Below are 26439 nucleotides of genomic sequence, written 5' to 3' on the forward strand. Positions count from 1 at the left end.
ACTCATGAATTCCCAGTTGCCAGTCCCTTCAAACCAGGGCCCCTTTTCGTACCCCAACCTTACATTGATATCATCATACGGTTACCTCTGTGTTCATGTGAGTGCATTGGCAGCGGCAGTTGGTAAACCCAAATTATATGTTGCCTAGTGCAAAAGGGGGGCAGGAGACAACTGGCTTGTGAAACCCCCATTTTTTAGACATGCTGCAGCCTGTAAGTTTAAAGAGACCCATTTAAAAAGCGTGCCGGCTTAATTTATACATCGCCTTGGATGTCCATGCTGTTTACCTTACTACATGCAAACACTGCATATAGTTGGGAGGCGGTTTTATTATGGTTGCAGTGACCCTTGTACAATGGCTTTAAAAGGAAACAACTTGATTCAATTATGTGTTCCCAGTATGCAGACTGTTAGAGGTGGTTCACAGTGCCTTTCTCAAGGGCCTTTGGTGAGGAGTCCGTTTGCAGATGATTGATCCCGTGCTGCAGGCCTTTAAAACATTCCCTGACATCTGCCCACAAACACGTAATAATAACTTGCCTCATATATGGCAGACTGTAGTGACCCCACAAGGATAAAAGGCTAAAATGCACTGCCCCTTAGGCAGACAACACGAGCAGGGCCTATGCACCAACTTGGAAGTGTACAACAGACACCTCATCGCAAATACACAGAACGAGAACTCGCTATGTATGGCAGGCTGTAGCCCCCCCAAAAGAAAACCTGGACATATTTATGTTTGTTGTACACCTGTGCAAAATTACGTGTCTTGCCCAGCATCACTGGATGTTGGGCGTAAGGTGGGATTCTAACCTTGTTCCCTATCCCTCCCTCATCAGCTTTAGTTGTTATGCCACGTCCTCTTCAGGGAAACAAGGGTATCTTCATGTTTTTAAATGCCTGGGGAATTAAGGGGCATATTATCAAGACAGGCGATAAAATTATCGCCGCTTTAGGGGCAGAAAAACTGCCGCTAAAACGGCGATAATGGGCTTGATAATAGGCTCTATGGAATTCCAATTGAAGCCCATGTTAGATGTCCTTCACATCTAACATGGGCTTCAATTGGAATTCCATGGAGAATATTATCAAGCCCATTATCGCCGTTTTAGCTGCAGTTTTCTGTCCCTAAAGCGGTGATAATTTTATGGCCTGTCTTGATAATATGCCCCTAAATTACTTGCCCGGAGTCACAGAGCGTTGAGCCTATGAGGGGACTCGAACCTGGTTTCCCATCCCAAAATTGGCAGCTCAAGTAATGCCACATCTTGTTAACACGATTATGTACTCTGAACCCCTATGGGCGTGTCATGGACACCTGCCCACCCCACCACAATGACAATTCACTTTATTTGGCAATGTGCACCACGCCTAGAAGAATGAAAGGCTGATGTGCCCTGCTTTCCCACAAATAATGAAGGTTTGTTATCCAGTGAACCGTATGATGAAATGCGGAGCTGCGCTCCCCACATTCGTGGCAACACAGGACGATGCTGTTCATATGTCATGGGGTGCAACAGACACCTGCTCACACACGCCTAAAAAATACAGTCTTATCCAGCCGGGTGAATAGACCCTGCAGGATGAAAGGCTGGGCTGCCCTGCTAACCTTCCTGAGCCACCCTGGCCGGTGCGGTTCAGTAATCGGGGGAGGAGGGGGGAAGTGTGCAACAGACACCTGCCTGGCCCAGAAAAAATGTAATAACGCCAGCATACATTTTCTGGGAGGTCTACGCCGAGGCTCGAACCTGGGTCTCCTGGCCCATAGGCTGCTGCTTCATTTCTTATGCCACACCCCTAACTACCGGCTGAGTGAAGTCAGAGGAGTTCAACCTGTGACCATGCCATGAACTACATGTTCCTGGAGTGAATGCTTTATTCCCCAGAAGCACCAGGGCATACTCGCGTAGGAGCATTCAACAGCCAAATGTGCTTTTATCTGAGTTTCTAAAAGGAAAACCTTCAAAACAAAAGCAGAAATAGTCATAAACTAAGTTTATCTGGCCGTATTTCATGGATAATTTCGAGTTTTATCCTCTTGCAATAGGGACTCTAGATACTTGTGCATTTTTTTTAGGTCTCGCGCCTAGCGTTGCACTGCATAGCAGTGCTCGAGCAGCAAGAGTCCTTTAACCGGGGTTCAGAAATGGACCCTGGAATCGTACACGCTCGTGCGTGTGTTTTTTGTTTTATCTTCTATTATTGAGCTTTTAGTGGCTGTATTTTTTAGACAGAGCACGCAATAGGCCAAAGGCGGGTGCATCGCTCTGCCCACGGCCTATTGGTGTCTGTTATGGACACTAAAGCCTATCTGGTTTCAATTATCGTGCCCAGACACAGGCGCGATAAATGAAAGCATATGGCTGTCTGTGGCGCACGCGCGCGCACCATTGGCGGCTGTCTTTGCTTCCAAAAGCAATTGCTTTCGGTTTCGTGATCGCTTTACTTGTGGCTTTGCTTTTAGTTTTGCGATCACTTTACTTGTGGCTTTGCGGCTGCAATACAGTTTGTTGCTTAATTGGGAGGAATGCGTAGCTAATCTTTACGCGGTTACAAGGTAAAATAAATGAAGGCGGTTACAAGGCAAAGTAAATGAAAATGCTCGGCAAATATTTACTTCGTTACAAGGTAAAATAAATGAAGGCGGTTACAAGGTAAAAAAATGAAAAATGCACAGCAAATATTTACACAATGCGTGCCTAATAATTGCACAATACTTCTCTTTTTCTAATGTCGCGTCAGGCTTACTGAAATAATTGACTGTATCTGCTTAGCTACAAAACAATGACTCATTGCGGCTAAGTCATACTTTCTGACTGGACTGAAAACGTGTGATTTTGGATAGAGTTTTTTATCTTTCCGTTACCCTATTCCCTTAATCTAAAATGGCGCTTGCTTACAAATAGAGTTATAGACATATAGACAGAAAAACACAGAGCTAGACCTAGGTACAGGAAAACAAACATACACACATATAGAAAAGGAGATTAACAAGCAAAGAGATATACAGAAACAGAGGCACATACACAAAGCTAGAAATTGAGACAGATAGACAAAGAGGAACAGAGGCAGAGATAAAGACTGAAACTTATAAACACTAAAAGGCACATATAGAGTTTGATACATACACGCAAATACAGTGTACACATAGGTAGACACATATAGCGGATCATGACGGGCACAGAGGAGCATATACAAAGACAGAGACACACAGATAGGCTGAGAGAGAGATAGAAACGCACAAACTAAGAGAAAGATGAATACACTATGAGAGAAGAAACAGACAGTAAAACAAATATATCTTGTGGCTTTGCTTTCAGTTTTGCAATCACTTTACTTGTGGCTTTGCGGCTGCAATATAGTTTGTTGCTTAATTGGGAGGAATGCGAGGCTAATCTTTACGTTGTTACAAGGTAAAATAGCGGTTACAAACCAAAGTAAATGAAAATGCGCAGCAAATATATACTTCATTACAAGGTAAAATAAATGAAGGCGGTTACAAGGTAAAAAAAAAGAAAATGCACGGCAAATTGTTACGCGGTTACAGGTAAACAATGTGTGCCTAATAATTGCACTATACTTCTCTTTTTCTAATGTCGCGTCAGGCTTACTGAAATAATTGACTGTATCTGTTTAGCTACAAACCAAGGACTCGTTGGGGCTAAGTCATTCTGACTGGACTGAAAACGTGTGATTTTGGATAAAGTTCTTTCTCTTTCCGTTACCCGATTCCCTTAAGTTGTGTGTGGTTGTGTGTGTGTGTGGTTGTGTGGGTGGCTGTGTGTGTGTGGTTGTGTGTGTGGTTGTGTGTGTGTGCTTGTGTGTGTGGTTGTGTGTGGTTGTGTGTGGGTGTGGTTGGGTGGTTGGGTGTGGTTGTGTGTGTGGTTGTGTGTGTGTTGTGTTTGTGGTTGTGTGTGTGGTTGTGTGTGGTTGTGTGTGTGAGTGTGTGGGTGTGTGGTTGTGTGTGGTTGTGCGTGTGTGGTTGTGTGTGTGTGTTTGTGAGTGTGGTTGTGTGTGGTTGCGTGTGTGGTTGTGTGTGTGGTTGTGTGTGTGTGGTGTGTGTGGTTGTGTGTGTGGTTGCGTGTGTGTGGTTGTGTGTGTGGTTGTGTGTGTGTTGTGTTTGTGGTTGTGTGTGTGGTTATGTGTGTGGTTGTGTGTGTGGTTGTGTGGGTGGCTGTGTGTGTGGTTGTGGTTGTGTGTGCAGTTGTGTGTGTGGTTGTGTGTGTGGTTGTGTGAGTGGTTGTGGTGGTTGTGTGTGCGGTTACGGTTTTGTGTGTGGTTGTGGTTGTGTGTGTGGTTGTGGGTGTGTGTGTGTTGTGTTTGTGGTTGTGTGTGTGGTTGTGTGGTTGTGTGTGTGTGTGGTTGTGGGTGTGGTTGTGTGTGTGTGTGGTTGGGTATGTTTACACATCCCATAATTACACTGTATTCAATACAACATAAATACACTCCACATACCACTCAGTACTACATAATTGCACGTCACATAATTACTCTCTACTTAATGCAAGATAAATACACTCAACACAATACCACTCTGTGCCACATAATAACACAACACATAATTACACTGTACTCAATGCAACATAAATACACACCTTTCACTCAAGTTTGTGCTATATAATTTTTTTTAAAAAAAAACAATTGCAATGCAATAGGTCTCACATTACTGAATCTTTGAGCTGCTATTGGTGTTGCATTATTATTAGCAATGCCAACAGCTCAAACTTTAATAATGCGAGACATTTGCATTGAAAATGCTTGTTTTAAACTTGTATTTATTTATATTTTTTCAAACAGTGAAACAAACGAACAGCATAAAAGGAAAAGAAGAGTCGCGAGTGAACTACGGATTCTTTACATGAAGCTCCCTGAGATTCTTCTGCTATGTATGTGAAAGTTATCCTGATGTCTACATTGACGCATGTTTTTTCACCATTCCAAGGAAGTGCCGATCAAGTTACAAACTGAAAGTAGGTTGGGACCCGACCAACAACTTCAGAAAGCTCAAGGTGCTCAGGTGTGAGCATTCATTCTGTCCTGCTTTCAACTGGGCAGCAGGGGCCACAGGGCCAGGGCATCCCACCCTACACATCATCTGATCCCGACCCTGGCTAGAGCCAACCCCACCATTGCACGCCTTCCTGGCATCCCCTCGACGCGCTGTGTGCCCCTCTGCGGATCGGAGTGACTCAGATCCGTGGCAGCACGGTTGAGAGCCGACCCCATCATTGCATTCCTTCATAGCTGTCTCTCCAACACGCTCTATAAGTGTGCCCTAGTGCTGCTCGTAATTACTGTGAACCATGGCGAGGAAGATGTATCCTTGGAAGCACAGGTTAAACCTGGCTTGGAGTGTTGAACCGGTGACTTTCTTGTATTTTAGGCCCTACCTTACAGCTCCCGCTCACCCCCACGAGCCTGGAAAGGGACCCCTGAAGCCTCATCCCATAGGGCTCGCGCACCTGGGATAGAGTGGCCTTGGATAGGGTGGCCCTTGATAGGGTTTTCTCTTTTCACCCACTAGGTTTGGTGAACGGACCTTTCAGCTTCATTCCCGCGCTGACCTTAGCCTGAGCGCCGTGACTGCTCCCGGATCCGGTCCACCAGGCATGCTAGATAATCAAAGTAGGGTGGGACCGGACATCAACCACCTCAGCACCCTCACCTTACCCAGGCGGGAGCATCCCTGCTGCACTCTGATGCTCGGCATTCACACTCTCATCCTCCTGCCCCCAAAATCCCCACAGCCATCGGAGAATGCCTTTACTGAACTCCACGGCTAACGATCCAAATTGATTTGCTGTCTACAGCAAAATAGCTCGACCTTGGAGGATGAAAACATGGATCTGCGCTGTCCCATGAGAGAGGGGCAAGACCGCGGCCTGTCTACCAGCATGGGAGAGTGCACCCACACCTAATCCTAACCCCTGGACCTTATCTGCTTTTGGGGCAGCATAGCGCAGCACTCCCCGAAGCCCTGCTCCACGCTTCGTAGTGCACGCTGCTCTCAAATGATGCAGATTCTGCCGCTAGGCGCGAGCAAGCAAAGCAGCGGAGTCGAGGGGATCCCTGGAGGCGCTAGCAAGCAAGGCAGCGGAGCTGAGGGGATCCCTCTAGGCGCCAGCAAGCAAGCAGGCTCCCACTAATATTTTTGGGCAATGGCCCCGGGACCTGGCCCACCCAGGGGCCTCAATTAAATGAAGCGCGGGAGCCTGCACTTCATTAAAAAAAAATAAGTCAGCCGGATTCGCGACCCCAGTGTGAATTTTGCTAATGATTTTAAAAAAAATGCTTTTTTTGGGACCCCCTGAGCAGGCCTAGCGGGTCAGGGGGTTTCCACCCTGCCCCCTTTTCTTTTATTTTCACCTTTGTTTTACAGTTCTCTTGTGACTCAGTGCTACCAAGTCACAAGATGGCTGCCAATACTTCCTGGTTTGGAGTGTTGGCAGCCAATCACAGTGAAGCTCGTGGTCGGGAGGGTTCGCGAAACCACAGCTGCGCTAAAAATCAAAACTTTTACTTTTTCAATTTCTCAGCAACTACTCAACTGATTTACACCATTTAAAAACAATGACACTTTCTGAACCAAGCACTACCTTTTTGGCAAATTTGGTGTAATTCTGTTCAGCAGTTCGGGCTGTAGCCTTGGCTAAAGCTTCCTAGGGGAAATTGATTTTTTGACCTCTATTTTTTTTATTTCTCAGTAACTACTGAACGGATTTACAACATTTAACAAAAAGGACTCTTTCTGAACCAAGGGCTAACTTTTTGAAAACGTTGGTGTAATTCCTCTAAGCAGTTCGGGCTGTAGCAGTGTCTAAAGTCTACTATGGAAAATAACATAGAGAAAACACGTTTTGGGACCCCCCTTTTTTCTCAGCCCCCGCTTGACGAATCACCCTGAAACTTTCAAGACAGGAGCTGACCAGAGCACCCTGATAGTTTTGAAAATTTTGCGAAGATTCATCAACTGGCGCCAAGAGATATTGGGAAAACAAAAAACGCTTTTCCTATAGAAACCAGGTCCTAACTATAGCTACCTACTGGCGACCGCCAGTAGGTAATATATATATAGCGGGCTCCCACGCTTCATTTAAAAAAAGACCCGTGATGGGCCAGGTCCCAGGGGCACTGCAATTTCATGGCCCCCCGCAGGTCTGGAGACTGCCACCTCCCCGGGGCTGTTAAAAAAAAAGCATGGGGATCACAATCCCCCCCACTCTGCCCCAGGGACCGCCACCTCCCCAGGGCTCTATTTTGTTTTTAAATAACCTGTGTGGGGGGCTCGAGCCCCCACACACGCCCCGGGGACCACCACCACATTTGCAGTGTTAGGGAGGGGGCCACTCGGCCCCCCTCCTGGAGCCCTTCATGGCCATTGGGACCGCCACCCCCCAGGGCCGGCTCCTGCAGTGTCCCGGGGTGCCCACCTCCGGGACACTGCTGTTTTTCTATGACAGGGCGGGGCTCACGCCCTGTCATAGCAAACACTACTTTGGATTTCGGAAGCTCTCTCTCCCAAAATCCAAAGCAGATTGCTTTTCCACAAGGGAAGCTGCATGTTAGCTGCTCCCCTTGTGGAGAAGCAATGCAGACTCCCGCACGAGGCGGGGAGCTGGCAGGACCGTGAGGGAACTGGGGCTCCCCCCACGGTCCCCAACAGAGAAGCCAGGCCCCGGGGATGGAGTTTCCAGGGACAGGAGTGGCCTGGGCGGGGGCCACGTGACCCCCCTCCCCTTTAAAAAAAAAATAATAAAAAAATGTAAAAAGGCAGGCAGGCCCCAGGGGATGTGGTCCCCGGGGCCATAATTGGCCTAAGGAGGGTGCTCACGCTGCACCCGCTAAATAAATAAATAAATAAATAAAACGGATGGCCAGGCCATGAGGGATGGGGTCCCCGGGGCAATAATAGGCCTTTGGAGGGGGCCCATGCGGACCCCCTCCGCATAATAAAAAAAAAACAATGGTGCCAGGCACCGGGGCATGGGCTGCCCGGGGCCAAAAGTGGTCCAGGGAAGGGGGGCCACGCAGCCCCCTTCCCAAAACGAAATTAAAAAGCAAAAAAAAGGAACCGGCAAATCGCCAGAGGCCCTGTCCCCTCCCTGCATCACTGTGCAAACACGCCCCCTGGTGTGTTTTAAGGTGGGGAAATAGTTCCCCTTGATTCCTGAGAGTCCCTGGGGACTATCTAGCCCACCGGTACCTCCAGTATGCGCCACAGGGCTGCATTGCAGAAAGGTAATCCAAGGCCACACCCCTTTTTACACCTCTCTGCAACGCAGCGGTGTGGCACTTACTGGAGGTACCTGGTGGGCTAGTTGGAACCCAGGCAGCCTCAGGATTCAAGGGGACTTAATCCCCCAACCTTAAATGCACCACGGGGTGCGTTTGCACAGTGGTGAATGGAGGGGGCGGGGCCTAATGTGACATGCATGCAAACACATCCTGTGGTGTGTTTGGAGTTGGGGGATTAAGTCCCCTTGAATCCTGAGGGTCCCTGGGGGCCAACTAGCCCACCAGGTACCTTCAGTAAGTGCCACAGAGTTGTGTTGCAGAGAGGTGTAAAAAGGGGGTATGGCCTTGGACCACCTCTCTGCAAAGCAGCCGTGTGGCTTTTACTGGAGGTTCCTGGTGGGCTAGTTGGCCCCCAGGATCCTCAGGATTCAAGGGGACTTAATCCCTTAACTTGAAATGCGCCACAGGGTACGTTTGCACACTTGTCACATCAAGCCCTCCCCCTCCCTGCACCACTGTGCAAACCGGCCCTCTGGCGCATTGTAAATTGGGGATTAAGTCCCCTTGAATCCTGAGAGTCCCTTGGGTCCAACTAACCCACCAGGTACCTCCAGTAAGCGCCCATGAGCTGCATTGCAGAGAGGTGTAAAAAGGGGAATGGCCTCGGAACACCTCTCTGCAACACAGCTATGTGCCGCTTCCTGGAGGTACATTGTGGGCTAGTTGGCCCCCGGGGACTCTCAGGATTCAAGGGTACTTAATCCCCCAACTTACAACATGCTAGGGGGCACGTTTGCACAGTGGTGCAGGAAAGGGGCAGGGCCTGATATAAGAAGTTAGCAATCCTGCTGTGTGGGACTTACTGGTGGTAATATAAGGGAGAGTTGTCCCCAAGGATGACGTTGGGGGCAAACTACTCTTCCACTCTAACCACAGTGGGTTTGCTAAGAGGTGTTTCGGAGGCCACGCTCACCTTTCTCCAACACTATACTCAACGTTATAGTTAGAAACTAGCATTTAAAAAAACATTGAAATGCACTGCAAAAACCATAGGTTTCAGGCACGTTAAAGTTAGAAATTAGCATTTAAAAAACCTTAGAAATTCACTGAAAAAACCATAGGTTTCAGGGACGTTATAGTTAGTTGGACATTTCTCTCATACAAAACCATAGCAATTCCCCCGTTATAGTTAGTTCAGCTAACTATAACTCGCGCACCCACAATGCACTTCTGATGACGTCACATATTACATCATTCATGACATGGCCAGTGACATCACTGATGACATCATCCATGTGAAAATCTGATGCATCTCCTCACACTCTAATATAACCTTTGATACACCCACTGTAAAATACAGACTACCATTTTCGAAACCATCGACACACCAATACCAGTTACTACATACGCACTCACTGATTCCTAAGTCTACACACACATCAACTCATTCACCCATACAGTCACTCATACATGCAGTCACTCATCAATATAACACTATCAGAAGCACTCATACACCTATACAGACACTCACACACCACCACTAATCCATGGAGTTACTCACACACCTAGTCAGTCATGCAAAGAATCAATCACACTTCCATTTACTGACCTATACAGTTATACAAACACCACATCACTTATAAAAACAAAAACAAACACATACTTACTCTCTTATACAATCATTAATACAAGTACACACTCCTCCATACAGCCACTCTCACAATCAATGACTCTCACGTATAGTCATTTATATACTCCATCTCTCGAATACACTGCCTTTTACATATATAGTTAGTTGGACATGTACCACTGAGACATCCAGTCTCTCACCAACACACCCATACACACACTCACCCACCCATTCAGCTGTTTGCACATGCACTCTTTAACCCATACACTCAGTGAATCAACCACTCACACATCTATGCACAGAGTCACACACCTCCCACCCACCCACACACACACTCAGGCACCCATACAAATACTCAGGCAACCAATCCATAGCCCATATAGACACTCATGTAGCAACTGACCAACCCATGCAGCAGCTTGCACAACAACAGACAGACTGATACCGACATTCACACAGTTTAGTCACTAACCCATGCATTCAGTAAGACACGTTCAATCACTCACTTATACAACCAGCTATGCACCTACAAAATCCTCCATCTACACACATACACCAACTCATTCTTCAATACACCTTGGTACATATATATATCTATATATCTATCTATCTATCTATCTATATATATATATATATATATATATATATATATATATATATATATATATATATATATATATATATATATATATATATATATATATATATATATATATATAGATTGCACAGAAGTTCTCCCCACACATCCACTGGGAAAGAAGGCGAGCCACACCAGTCTTGCTGGAAGAGTGTAAATTTATTCACACATGGGGCAGAAGACGCGTTTCGGCTGACAAGCAGCCTTGGTCACATGACCTCACCGGTGAACAAGGAAGTATATATATATATATATAAAACATATTTAAACTTTACAGAAACACACAGTCACTGGATGATGTCATCCGTGATGTCACTGACCATGTCATGAATGATGTAATATGTGATGTCATCAGTAGTGCATTGCGGGTGCATGAGTTATAGTCAGCTGAACTAACTATAACGGGGGAATTTCTATGGTTTTGTATGAGAGAATTGTCCAACTAACTATAACGTCCCTGAAACCAATAGTTTTTTCAGTGAATTTCTAAGGTTTTTCAAATGCTAATTTCTAATTATAACGTGCCTGAAACCTATGGTTTTTTCAGTGAATATATTACCTACTGGCAATCGCCAGTAGGTAGTTATAGTTAGGACCTATTTTCCATAGGAAATCTGCAACATTCTATTTGGAATAACGTTGGCGCCGATTGACGAATCTTCGCAGAATTTTCCAAACTTTTGGCCAGCTCCGGTCCGCTCCTATTTCACGGTGATTCGTCAAGCGGGGGCCGAGAAAAAAGGGGGTCCCAAAACGCGTTTTCCCCATGCATTTTCCCATAGGACCTGTTGACGTAGCTACAGCCCGAACTGCTAAACGGAATTACACCAAATTTGGCAAAGAGGTAGTCCTCAGTTCAGACTCGTGCCTTTTGCTTAAATGGTGTAAATCCGTTCAGTAGTTCCTGAGAAAATTAGAGTTAAAAAGATAGATATATCTGGGCGGAGCCTAACCACACATCTCATCGTGAGAGCTGATTGGCTGTCAGTACTTCATCCAAGAAGTGTTGGCAGCCATCTTGGGACCAATATACATGATGGCACCTCATTAAAAAGCATTGCAGTTAATAGAAGGTTTTAAGACTTTAGTTACATTATAAATCATTTGTTGATGGTACCATACTCATTTTAGGAATTGTGGTGTGTTCTAAGGTGATTTTACCATGTGAAAAAGCCTTCTGCTGTGATATCATGAATCATGTTTGAGAGAAAACTATTTTCTCATGCTTTTTCACAGAGGTTTGGAAGGTGATCAATAAGCTAAATTGAGAGCATATTTTCTGTAAATTCACATTATCTTTCTCAGTCATGTGAGAATGAAGTCTGACATTCTCAGTAAAACATGTACATCCAACAAGGGCAGAGACTGTCAGTTGATTCCATTATGTTCTACTGCAGCTTCCCAGAGTGTTCTAAAGAACAACTAAAGCGCTACCAGTCCTACTTATGACAAACGTATTGCACACCTGAAGCCATCTTGATTGGAATAAAGTGGTAACACTTAAAACATTTAATTTACAAAGGAACAAAATGAGGGGGTTCATTTTGCCATAGAAATTATGATTAGTGGTGCAGAAAGAAAAATTAGGGCACATTTTGACTTCTCAAATCCTCTTCTATTTCATAAAAAAATTCTGACATGCAGACTGAAACATGCACTTTGAATACCAGCAGCAGACTTCCCTGGTGAGCAGTAGCTTTACTACAGTGATCTAATGAGCAACTAGAGTGCTAACATTCTGAATTTATGGCAAATGTGTGACACATCTGAATGCCTTCTTGATGGAATCAAAGTACAAAATTGAAAGCATTTCCTACTGAGGAGACTGCAGTAAATGGGGAAATTAGGAAACTTCATAACAAATAAATCTCCCAAGATGGCCACCAGAGACAAAAGAGCCCAAATGCAGCACAAATATCACCCAGATGTAGCCCACATGTAGCCCAATGACAGAAGTCTGCAAAACACTTATGTTTTGTGTATTTGCAGTTTTATATAGTGCAGACTTGTCATGTATTGGAGTGCTTTACATGAGCATTGGTTACATCACACAAGATCAAATTTATTTTCGTTGTAGACATGGGGAGATTAAGTGATTTGACCAGAATCACAGAATGTTGAGCTGAAGCAGAAACTCCAACCTGGTTTCCCAGTTGCAAAGTCTGCAGCTCTGGAAGTAACACCACATCCTCTCCCCTAAGTGCAACATTTAATCAAGTGGTCAACTGGATAAAAAAAACAGAAAGATTACAAATAATTTTAAAGTTCTTTGTCGCTATTTGAAAACTCAGAAAATATGTCCTCATTTTAGTTTTTTAGAGCACTAACCATAATTTTGATGCAAATAAGACCCTCTCATATATGTAATTTCTAAAGGAAATGCTCTAGGTATTACAGTTTGATTACATCAAGATGACGTCAGGCGTTCCACACTTTTGTAATAAATATAGAATGTTAGCAATCTAGTTGTTCATTGGGATACTGTTGAGAGGCAGAGGTCAGGGGCACGGACTCTGAAAATTGAAGGCAGGTAGGAGAGTGCAGAGGCAACAATTTGACCACACTGGGTAGGCAGGAAGGGCAGTGGAAGCACAACAGACTATGGAGGGCAGTGGAAAGGGGGGCAAAGGCAACAAACCAACAATACAGGACTGGCAAGAGAGGCTGTGGCAATATAATAGATCATTGTGGGCAGAAGGAAGAGGCAGTGGTAGTACAACCGTACATGCCAACAGACCCGTTTCAGCCAGGAAACGTCCAATGTTTTTAAGCTCAAATAGGCTTTATTTGATCTGTTTCCTGTCTACAATCTCCTCTTTATCAATGTAACTCAAAGGGGAAAATCAATACCCCAGTTTTTTTTCAAAATCTCCCTCTTACCAAGTTCAAAATGTTCGCAAGTATGGTACATTGGATCATGGTAGGCAGGAGGAATTGGAGTAGGGACATGGACTCGGATAACAGAGGAAAGGAGGGACATGGAGAGGTGCACCAAACTGACCCTACAGGGCAGGCATCAGGGTTTGCAGCAGCACAATACACCACACAGGGCATGCGGGACGGGAGTGCAGCACAACAATCCATAGAAAGCAATAGGGAGGGGACAGGACCATGCACATGGACAACAGAGAACAGAGGGGAAAGAGGCAATGGTAGCTAGTTGACCATAATGGACAGACAGCAGAAAGCTGCAGCATAACAGACCATAAAGGGCAGGAGGGACGGATCAGGGGCATTACAATGGAACAGACAAGCCAGGAGGGAGGGAATAGGGGTCTGCACATGGAAACAGAGGGCTGGGGGCAAGGGGGCAGGGCAGGAGCAGCAAGATGACCATGGAGGTCAGGCAGGATGGGCACTAGAAACAAGACACACCATAGAGAGCAACAGTGAGACTATGATGGCATACACACAGACCATGGAGGGAAGGTGGGAGGGGGTCAGGGGCAGCTAGCTGACCACACAGGGAAGGTGGGAGGGGCCATGGCAGCAAAGAAGACCATGCATGGCAAGCGGGAGGGTTAGTTGCAGCACAATGGCTATGATGGGCAAGAAGGAGGGTACAGGGGCATGCACAAAGGACCATGGAGGATAGAAGGGAGGGTCAGGACCTGGGCACAGACAATAGAGTTCAGGGTAAGGGGCCTCACAACAGACCGCTCGGGGCAGGCAAGAGGAGCAGTTGCAGCACAACAGGCCAGGGAGGGCAGAAGGGTGTGGCAGTAAAATGGACCATAGAGGACAGGAGGAAGAGGCTAGGCATGTGGACAGGCAGGGTGAAGGTGGCAGGGACAGGTTACAGTCATGTGACAATGCTAGGCAGGTGGGAGGGGAGTGGTAGCTCAACAGAACACTCAGAGTAGATAGGAGTGGCAGGTCCATGAAACATGGTGGGCAAAAATGATGGAGCAGGGGCATGCACAAAGACATCGGAGGGCAGGGGGAAGGAGAATAGGGGCAGCAAGCTAAGCACAGAGGCTAAGCAGGAGGTCAATGATGGGCCATAGAATTGGGCAATGGAGGGCAGGAGGAGTGGACTGGTACATCATGCTAAATGGAGGGCAGTGGCAGCACATCAGACCATGCATGGCAGGAGGGAGGAGGCTAGTCCATGGATTCAGACAACAGAGGATAGGGAGGAGGTGGATGGGGCAGCAAGCTAACTGTTCAGAGAAGGTGGGTATTAGGAACTTTATTGTTTTTAAAATGAGTGTCTGTGCTAACTACTTAAAATATGAACAAGTATGCAGCATAATCTCACTTTTATTCAGGAAGAAGGGGACGTTTGTGACTGTGACTCCGGGCTCACTTGGCAGAAACACCCCCTGACCCTCCACCCCCCATCGCAAAATGTAATGCCCGTGAAAAGGGTAGGTAGACGCAGTGTTATATAGAACATAGTCCTGAGAGCAAGATTGAAAATGAAAACTAGATATAGTATATGGTATAAACTATGCACCAAAAAGTGTGATATAAGATGAACCGGGGCGTGAAATATAATATGCAATACATTGTGCGCAATGACAGATTAATTGGAGAGTGCGAGATAGCACAGGCACTAGCGCGTGCTATGCGATATGCGCCTTGGAGTGTAATATGCACAGGGCAGTGTTGTGTAACCTAACTAGTCTCTAAAGTTGTAATATAAAATATGTGCTGGGGAGTGTAACGTTGCATATGCACTGTGACAAAAATATGGATCCCAGATTGTAATATGTATGGCATAGCGCCGTGCGTTATAACATAGGCATCGAGGAAGGCACGTTAGATGGGGCAATATAACCCGTGTGAAGGCAAGTGTGGCATGACATATTCACGGGGTGGTGTTTCAGTGCACATGGGCTAGAGAGTGTCACAGCATACGCACTAGCTGGTGGAATACAAGACAGAGGTATGTGGCACTCTGCGGGAACTGGTGGGTGTAACACAGCGTTGGGCTCAGCCAGGAGCACGCTGTGACTCTCAAGTGAGGTTCGTCTCCTTTCCAGAGAGTAAAATAAAAAGTATTACACATCCGGCGGTGGATGTGTGTTTTATTAACCGTGAGGGGGGTTTCTTGCATAGTTTGGTCAAAGTTTTGTCGAATCCCCTTTGAATAGCTTGGTGTGCGTGTGTATTAAATGTGCCCGTCAATAGCTACCCATGTTTGAATAAATAAACGGCAAGGGTGTCTACTTGGATAGTACCCACCGGCGGGGGCACCGGGATTAGGCACGCTTGGGCATCAGACACGTCAGAGCTTCACTAGCGGTGTAAATTCATTCCACATGGATTCATTGTATGCATGGTCGCCTATTAATAAATATCAGGCAAATCGTCCTGGTGATAGGTACATACGGTTTGTACAGCATGTCCTAGGTGTTTCTATAAATATATATATTTTTAAAAATAATAAAAAACAAAGGCCGGCCCCGGGGGATGGGGTCCCTGGGGCCATAAGTGGCCTGAGGAGGGGGGCAACGCAGACTCCCTCCTAAAGAATATTTTTTTAAAAAGGCCATGGCCCAGGGGTTGGGATCCCCGGGGCCAATTAAGGCCTTGGGAGGGGGGCCACGCGGCCCCCTTACAAATTAATTTTTTTCAACAAAATAAATTAGGGTGCAGGCCCTGGGGGATGGGGTCCCCAGGGCCAATAAATTAGAACAAGAAGGGGGGCCACACAGCCCTCCTTCTTAAAAAAAATAAAATAAATAAAAGACCGGCATCGCGCCGGAGGCCACGGCCCCTCCTTGCAGCACTCTGCAAACGCGCCCCCTGGCCAGTTGTAAATTGGGGACTTAATTCCCCTTCAACACTGAGGGTCCCTGAGGGCCAACTAGCCCAACAGGTATCTCCAGTATGCGCCAGGGAGCTGTGTTGCAGACAGGTGTTCTGAGGCCGCGCCCTTTTTACACCTCTATGCAACGCAGCTCTGTGGCGCTTATTAGAGGTACCCAGTGGGCTAGTTTGACCCTAGGGACCCTTAGGATTCAAGGGGACTTAATATCTCAACTTAAAACGGCCACAGGGCGCATTTACACAGTGGTGAAGGGAGGGGACGGGGCCTAAGGTGACGTGTGCAAACACGCCCTGTGGTGCGTTTAAAGTTGGGGAAATAATTCCCTTTCAATCCTGTGGGACCCTGGGGGCCAACTAGCCCAGCAGGTGCTTCCAGTAAGCGCCACTGCTCTGCGTTGGAGAGAGGTGGTGCAGGTCGTGCCCCTTTTTACACCTCTCTGCAATGGCGCTTATTGGACGTTCCTAGTGGGCTATTTTGCCCCTAGGGACCCTTGGGATTCAAGGTGACTTAACCTTCCAACGTAAAACGGCCACAGGGCGTGTTTACACAGTGGGGAAGGGAGGGGACAGGGCCTGAGGTGACGTGTGCAAACACGCCCTATGGCGTGATTTAAGTTGGGGAAATAATTCCCCTTAAATCCTAAGGGCCCCTGGGGGCTAACTAGCCCACCAGGTGCTTCCAGTAAGCGCCACTGAGCTGCGTTGCAGAGAGGTGGTCCAGGCCATGCCACTTTTTACACCTCTGCAACGCAGCTCTGTGGCGCTTACTGGAGGTACATAGTGGACTAGTTGGACCCTAGGGACCCTCAGGATTCAAATTAACTTAATCTCCCAACTAAAAACGGCCACAGGGCGTGTTTACACAGTGGTGAAGGGAGGGGACGGGGCATTGGTTAACGTGTGCAAACACGCCCTGTGGCGCGTTTTAAGTTGGGGAAATAATTCCCCTTCAATCCTGAGGGCCAACTAGCCCACCAGGTGCTTCCAGTAAGCGCCACTGCGCTGCGTTGCAGAGAGGTGGTCTAGGCCGTGCCCCTTCTTACATCTCTCTGCAACGCAGCTCTGTGGCGCTTACTGGAGGTACCTAGTGGTCTAGTTGGACCCTAGGGACCCTCAGGATTCAAGGGGACTTAATCTCCCAACTTAAAACGGCCACAGGGCGTGTTTAAACAATGGGGAAGGGAGGTGGCGGGGCCTGAAGTGACGTGTGCAAACACGCCCTGCCCTATTATCTACTAGGGGCTTACAGAGGAGGTCATGCTAATTACAGGGGGACCCCAACGCATAGTGTTCCCTAGTGTATGTAGGTGTTTTCACTGTATTCTGAGTGTCTTTTAACATAGCACTGGCTCTAGGACTGGTTAGTCAGATTCAGTTACCACCAGTATCTGTCTGAAAAAGTTAAGGGTACAGGATGATTTTGCAACAAGGCTTCTTTCTGCTTTTCTGTTTGTTCTTTCTGCACGTTATCCTTCTTCCTGCACTTTTCTTCGTCTTTGAGGACTTCTGTTGCTTCCTTTTGCATTTCTTTTTTTTCTTTCTGTGTGTTTTTTCTTCACATGTTCTATCTCTGTAGGCACAGTTAGAAATTAGCATTTAAAAAACCTTTGAAATTCACTGAAAAAACCATAGGTTTCAGGCACGTTATAGTTAGGAATTAGCATTTAAAAAATCTTAGAATTTCACTGAAGAAACCATAGGTTTCAGGGGCATTATAGTTAGCTGGACTTTTCACTCGTACAAAACCATTGAAATTCCCCCGTTACAGTTAATTCAGCTAACTATAACTCGCGCTCCCGCAATGCACTGCTGATGATGACACATATTACATCACTCATGACATGGTCAGTGACATCACTCATGACATCATCATGACATCTCAAATGGAATCACTGATGACATCACTGATGACATCATCCTTGTGATAGAGTGGCAGACCTCCTCTCCCCCTAATATAACCTTCAAAAATAGAAACTAAAATTTTCAAAACAATGGACATACCAATACCAGTTACAACAAACTATTCAGTAATTCTAAGATCCACATACACATCCACTCATTCACCAACAGTCCTATACAGTCACTCATACATGTACTCACTCATCATATGTACTCATACACCTATACATCCTGTTACACAACGCCACTCATCCATAGAGTTACTCACACACATAGTCACTCATGCTAATAAAGAATCAAACATCCATTTACTTGCATATACAGTTATACACACACAACCACACTTACTTCTACAAAAACTTACACATACTTAGTCTTTTAAACAATCACTTATAGAAACACATACTTATTCATACAGGAACTCTTCCAATCTCAAACTCTCACATATACTCACTTATATACACCAATAGTCACATATACTAGTTTAAAACATATGTAGTTACTCATAAAGACACTATTGAGACGGACATACAAACAGTGAGTCACTCATTCATGCACCTATGCACTACATAATACCCCCCACCAAACCATACAGACACTCAGACACTCACACTGATACTCAAAAAAACAACTAATAACCGATATAGACACTCATGTAGCTACTCACCAACCCATGCAGCCACTTATACACAAAGTGAGAGACTGATATAGATATTTACATATTTAAACATTACTCACTAAGCCACGTATTCACTAAGATACACTTAATCAGTCAGTTATACAATCAATTTTTCAAAAACAAATCATCCATTTAGACACTTATATACCCATTTATTCTTCCATCGACCTTGAGATATACATACAAAAAATATGTAATTTTCACTAAAACACACATTCACTGGATGATGTCATCAGTGATGTAATCAGTGATGTCATTTGAGATGTCATCAGTGATGTCATGAGTGATGTCACTGACCATGTCATGAGTGATGTAATATGTGACGTCATCAGCAGTGCATTGCAGGCGTGCGAGTAACTGTAACGGGGAAATTTCAATTATTTTGTACGAGTGAAAAGTCCAGCTAACTATAACGCCCCTGAAACCCATGGTTTCTTCAGTGAATATATATATACATATATGAACAAGGTCTTGGTGTAGACCGAAATGCGTTGGTTTGTTTTGTCTCAAAAGTACTATTGACACCTTGAAAATAAAACCAGCAAAAGTGGGGAAACTATTGCCAGAGTGAAACCTATTTCTTTCTTTGTGGAAAATGTGTGATAATTTATTGCGGCCAGGCTCGGTCGCGAGGCAGCACACAGCTGACAGAGCACCACATCAGCGGAAGGAGCCGGAGGAGGATTAATTATTAATGATTAATTATTATCTACTGGCGGTCGCCAGTAGATAGTTATAGTTAGGACCGTGTTTCCATAGGAAATCCGCAACATTCTATTTGGAATAACTTTGGCGCCGGTTGACGAATCCTCGCGAAATTTCCAAAATAGGTGGGGCGCTCCGCTCCGCTCCTACCCTGAAAGTCTCGGGGGAATTCGTCAAGCGGGGGCTGAGAAAAAAGGGGGGTCCCAAAACGCGTTTTCCCCATGCATTTTCCCATAGGACCTTTAGTCCGAGCTACAGCCCGAACGGCTGAACAGAATTACTTGAAATTTGGCAGAGAGGTAGTCCTCAGGTCAGAGATGTGCCTTTTGCAGGTCTGGTGTAAATCTGTTCAGTAGGTCCTTAGAAAATAGCATTTAAATCAATATATATATCTGTAAGCGCGCTCCGTGCGCTTACGGTAAGCTTACCGTACGCGTACGGTGCCGTGCGCGAGCTCAATTCTGATTGGTGGTTACATGACTGTAAACATTCGAATCGGTCGAAATCAGAAAGTGTCGGCCGCCATTTTCTGTCTCTCGCACTGAAAAACAAAGGTGGATAACGTGAAAAGGGGGCAACGAAGAGAGTTGCAGACCCCCTAGCGTTTGTCAGGGGGTCCACGAAGGACCAAAAAGTACGAAAAATACATTTAATAATTTTTTTTTAAAATCGCGGAGTGCGCGTACGGTAAGCTTACCGTACGCGCACGGCAAAAAAAAAAAAAAAAAAAAACGAAATAATCACATTTATTAAATAAATTGAAGGACCCGCAAGGGAGAAAAAAAATTGTTACTGTGTAAAAAAAGGCAAGGCGCGCCCGGTATGAACTGCGCAATGTGGGCGGCAGGGTGTGCGCAGGGTGAAAAACCAGAAAAAAAAATACAAAATAAATACATATCTTAGCATTTAAAAAACTGTACAAATTCACTGAAAAAACCATAGGTTTCACACACGTTATAGTTAGGAATTAGCATTTAAAAAACCTTGCAAATTCACTTAAAAAACCATAGGTTTCACACATGTTATAGTTAGCTGTACATTTCACTCGTAAAAAACCAATGAAATTCCACGTTATAGTTAGATCAGGTAACTATAACTTGCGCGACCGCAATCCACAATGTGTCATTTCAGATGTCATCATTGATGTGAAGAGTGATGTCACTGACCATGTCATGAGTGATGTAATATGTGACGTCATCAGCAGTTTATTGTGGGCGCGCAAGTTATAGTTACCTGATCTAACTATAACGTGGAATTTCATTGGTTTTTTACGAGTGAAATGTACAGCTAACTATAACATGTGTGAAACCTATGGTTTTTTAAGTGAATATATATATATATATATATATTATATATATATATATATATATATATATATATATATATGTATATATCAATTACTCGCTTCACCCATGCCATCGAACTCGCAGCGGGTGCCTCCGGACGGGGGGTGAGTACGTCAGTGTTGCACAACAACTACGATACGAATCTTCGGAGCACTCTCGGGAGTTCAGGTAAGATTTATTTCATGTAAATGCATTTCGGCATCGGCCTTCATCAGTACAAATAAATCCATGTTTCAAACACAGCCTGGGGTTTCTTTTAAAAGCAATAGTGTCCTCCCTTATTGGTGCTGCTCATGTCAACTCTGATTGGTGGCATTTTCTTTTCAGGGGTGTGTCTCTCAGGGAACCGGTGGCCTCAGTCTCCCACAATGCAGCAGATACCTAATTCATTGTGTCCCAATCGGTATCTTTCACAGAGCCACTCCTGTTCCCTTCCATCTCATCGCCGCTAAGGTTGCTCAATAATTTCAATCACTTGCCGTGTTAAATTTCCCTCGCCTGCTGCTTATGGACTTCATGGGAACATCGCAGGTAACACTCATATGGCAGTGTACCTTGGATTTGAATAATCCACGTCCTTTCGGTTTGGCGCTGTTCCTGCTAGCAGTGGTTCAGACGGCGAACATAAATCAATTACTCGCTTCACCCACGCCATCGAACTCGCAGCGGGTGCCTCCGGACGGGGGGTGAGTCCGTCAGTGTTGCACAACAACTACGATACGAATCTTCGGAGCACTCTCGGGAGTTCAGGTAAGATTTATTACATGTAAATGCATTTCGGCATCGGCCTTCATCAGTACAAATAAATCCATGTTTCAAACACAGCCTGGGGTTTCTTTTAAAAGCAACAGTGTCCTCCCTTATTGGTGCGGCTCATGTCAACTCTGATTGGTGGCATTTTCTTTTCAGGGGTGTGTCTCTCAGGTAACCGGTGGCCTCAGTCTCCCACAATGCAGCAGATACCTAATTCATTGTGTCCCAATCGGTATCTTTCACAGCGCCACTCCTGTTCCCTTCCATCTCATCGCCGCTAAGGTTGCTCAATAATTTCAATCTCTTGCCGTGTTAAATTTCCCTCGCCTGCTGCTTATGGACTTCACGGGAACATCGCAGGTAACACTCATATGGCAGTGTACCTTGGATTTGAATAATCCACGTCCTATATATATCCAAAACACAATATTTCACCCGGGGCCAGCCGAACTCGCGGCGGGTGCAACCGGGAAGTGGTGGTGGAAACCACTTATTACACAGCAAAAACAAGGAGTAATTGGTTCTCCCAAGGTCCGGTGCACTCACGGGGTATGTGTCGGCGATAAAACATACGCAGACGCGTTTCTGGCTCTTGCCGTCATCAGTGCCGAAAAGCCGTCAATAAAAACATCCCTCGCCTGCCGCTATTAGAACGAAAACTCTGTGAGTGTCCCACATATGGTGAAGCACTCTAGCTTTGTATAAGCCACAACCTGAATAGGTCAACAGAGTCCGTAAGGGGCGGTTCAGCAGCCCAAATTGAATCCAAAACACAGTATTCCACCTGGGGCCAGCCGAACTCGCAGCGGGTGCAACCGGGAAGTGGTGGTGGAAACCACTTATTACACAGCAAAAACAAGGAGGTCATGGTACTCCCAAGGTCCGGTGCACTCATGGGGTATGTGTCGGCGATAAAACATCCGCAGACGCGTTTCTGGCTCTTGCCGTCATCAGTGCGGAAAAGCCGTCAATAAAAACATCCCCTCGCCTGCCGCTGTTAGAACGAAAACTCTGTGAGTGTCCCACATATGGTGAAGCACTCTAGCTTTGTATAAGCCACAACCTAATTAGGTCAACAGAGTCCGTAAGCGGCGGTTCAGCAGCCCAAATTGAATCCAAAACACAGTATTCCACCTGGAGCCAGCCGAACTCGCAGCGGGTGCAACCAGGAAGTGGTGGTGGAAACCACTTATTACACAGCAAAAACAAGGAGGTCATGGTACTCCCAAGGTCCGGTGCACTCACGGGGTATGTGTCGGCGATAAAACATCCGCAGACGCGTTTCTGGCTCTTGCCGTCATCAGTGCGGAAAAGCCGTCAGTAAAAACATCCCCTCGCCTGCCTTGGGAGTACCATGACCTCCTTGTTCTTGCTATACATATACATATATACATATTATTTACTGGCGGTCGCCAGTAGATAGTTATAGTTAGGATCCAGTTTCCATAGGAAAAGCGTTTTTTGTTTTCTCAATAACTTTGGCGCAGGATGACGAATCTGCGAAATTTTCAAAACTCGTGGGGCGCTCCAGTCAGCTCCTGTCTTGAAAGTTTGGGGGTGATTCATTAAGCGGGGGCTGAGAAAAAAGGGGGTCCCAAAACGTGTTTTCTCATGTTATTTTCCAAATGAATCTTTAGACACGGCTACAGCCCGAACTGCTAAATGGACTTATGCCAAATTTGGCAAAAAGGTAGCCCTTGGTTCAGAAAAAGCCCTTTATGTTAAATGGTGTAAATCTGTTCAGCAGTTCCTGAGAAATAAAAAAAAAAGAGGTCGGAAAATCGATTTCCCATAGGAAACTTTAGACACGGCTATAGCTCGAACTGCTGAACGGAATTACACCAAATTTTGGCAAACAGGTAGTTCTTGGTTCAGAAATCGCCCTCATTTTTAAATGGTGTAAATCCGTTCAGTAGTTGCTGAGTAAATCAAAAAATTAAAGTTTCCATATCTAGAGGCGCGGTGGATCCACGGACCCTCCCAACCACGAGCTTTCTTCTATTTGGCTGTCAACACTCCAAACCAGGAAGTGTTGGCAGCTATCTTGTAACACGGTAGAACCAAGTCACAAGAAAACAGAAAAACAAACGCATAAAACAGGAAAAGGGGGCAGGGTAGAAACACCCTGACCCCCTAGGCCTGCTTAGGACCCCAGGGCCAAATAAAGCATTTAAAAAAAAAAGAAAATCGGCAAAAGTCGCGGAGTATCCGCCGATCCGCTGCGAAAATTAAAAAAACGATTGCGGGGGCCCAGTGGGCCCCTGCAGCCCCGGGGACTGCCACCCCCGGGGCTTTCCTTAAATATTTGCAGGGGCAAATGGCCACCCCGCAGCCCCGTTGACCGCCAGCCCCGGGGCTTGTTTTTAACATTGGTGGGGGTCCTCCAAGGCCCCCCCAAGCCCAGGCACTGCCACCCCCGGGGCTTTTCTTAAATATTTGCGGGGGCACATGGCCCCCCCACAGCCCCAGGCACCGCCACCCCCTGGGCCTTGTTTTTTTGTTGGTTAAATAACCTGTGAGCCCCCCCACATGCCCCGGGGACTGCCACCTCCCCGGGGGCATTTGCCAATGTTGGGAGGGGGCCGCGCGACCACCCTCTAGGAGCCCTTGATGGCCCTAGGGACCGCCAACCCCCAGGGCCAGCTCCTGCAGTGTCCCGGTGTGCCCACCCCGGGGCACTGCTGTTTGCAATGACTGGGCGGGATCCGTGCGGCTCCCACCCTGTCATTGCAAACTGCTTTGCTTCATTGAAGCGAGAGCAGGGAAACCTGCTCACGCTTCAATGAAGCAAAGCAGATTGCTTTTCAACATGGGGAGCTGCATGTCAGCAGCTCCCCATGTGGAAAAGCAATGCCAGCTACTGCAGGACGCGGGGCGCCGTTGGGACCGTGGGGGAATTTGGGTTCCCCCCGCGGTCCCCAACGGATAAGGCTTGCCCCAGGGGATAGGGGCCCCGGGGCTAGAAGTGACCCTGGAGGGGGGCCACGCGGCCTCACTTATAGAGTCAGTCATGCACCTACTAAATCATCCATTCAGAGACTTATACACCTACTCATTCTTCAATACGCCTTTCCCTATATATATTAAACATATTTAAACTTTACAGAAACACACAGTCGCTGGATGATGTCATCAGTGATGTCATTTGAGATGTCATCAGTGATGTAACTGCATTGCAGGGGCATACGGTTTAGTTAGCTCAGGTAATTATAACTGCAGAATGAATTTCTCTGCTGAATGGTTTAGTATGCAGGCTGGTAGTGTCACTCCTTTTGGGATGAATAATGATGAAGAAATGCATGTGCATCTCTAGATTTCATTACTTGAAACCTCCCGGTACCTTCCCTAGGAACTTCTGTTTCGAATAGGCTTTTAATTTTAATTATAATTTGGACTTACTCACTTTTGTGTTGTTGCATTACCTGTTTTAAACCGATGTTATCAAGTAACTGCAATTTAAGCGTATACTAGTCTTTATAATCTTTGATATTTTTGATTCTCGTACCTGTGTGAATAATCTTATTCAAAAGAATCGTAAAAACGCATAAGTGACGAACATTCTTTTGAGTTGAATAATTTTTTATAGTGAATGTAGTGTGAAGATATAACTAACCTTATATGCCTTTGTTTGCCTTTTCATAGCTTGGACCAGATGGAGTGAGTGGGTCACCAACACACGATAAAGCTACGAGCATGGAGTTTTAGTGTTTGTACTTGCAACCACGCTCTCCTTTGATAGACGCAATTTGGGCATTCTATTGTGAGACTCTAAATAGTTAGTCTTTAGATATTCTTCACAATGTGTGCACTTTATCATATTTGTTATTAAACCACATTTTGTCACACATAACATGAGTTCTACTGTATGTTCCGGGTACTATACCCTGAGACGCATTTCCCAAGAATAACACGTATGGGTACTTGACCCATGATCAGAGGCAGGCAGTCGTTTCTCGTGACTAACATGCAAAGTTCAGTACATAGATATTTAGTAATGCAACAGTAAGTCCGACATGTATTTTCCATAGAGTAATTTGTATACAGAATTCATATGTATAAAAATACTTACGATTGCTCTGGATGAAGATGTAAATCCAGAGTCCTTTCTTTATTTTTTTATTATTTTTTTCTAAAATGCATTTAAACCATGAAATGGGAACAGTAGTCATGTGACCAAGAGCTGGACAGCTCGAAATAGTTCTTTTGGTGATTTGTGATTTTGGTAGTTTTTGAGAAATTAAGGTTAAAAAATAAATGTATCTAGGGCCATGGGAAAATAAAGCACTCTGATTGGCTCATCGCACAGGACTGATTAATGTGATTGGCTAGCTGCAATATGAGAAGAAATGTTGCAGTCTCCATAATTGGAACTCGGGGACTTAGTCCATGAGTCCTGAAAAATTTATCAAAAAATACATTGAAGGGTCAGGGTAATTTGGTCTAATTGTATTCAGCTGTTTCTTTCTATATTGTTGTCTAATTTTTTACAGAAATTGAATAGGGAAAAAAGTGTTTGAGAGTTCCTTCCTTGTTTTCTCATCTGCCACTTTATTGATTACCTGGAAACTTTACGAAAGAATCTGAGTTATTGCTGTGTGGAGTGAAGTCCAGCCCATGCAGGCACCAAAGGCTCTGTACATCATGATGTGATATCATGGTGTGTGGTGCAGGGCCTGACAGATGACCAGGTCTAGTGCTTAACCCCCACTGGTGCCCAACCACCCACTATGCATGGCATGTGGCCAGGCTGTGTACCAAACCCTTCCCTGGAGCCCAG

This window comes from Triturus cristatus, chromosome 11, assembly GCF_964204655.1.
Source record: "Triturus cristatus chromosome 11, aTriCri1.1, whole genome shotgun sequence".
NCBI lineage: Eukaryota > Metazoa > Chordata > Amphibia > Caudata > Salamandridae > Triturus > Triturus cristatus.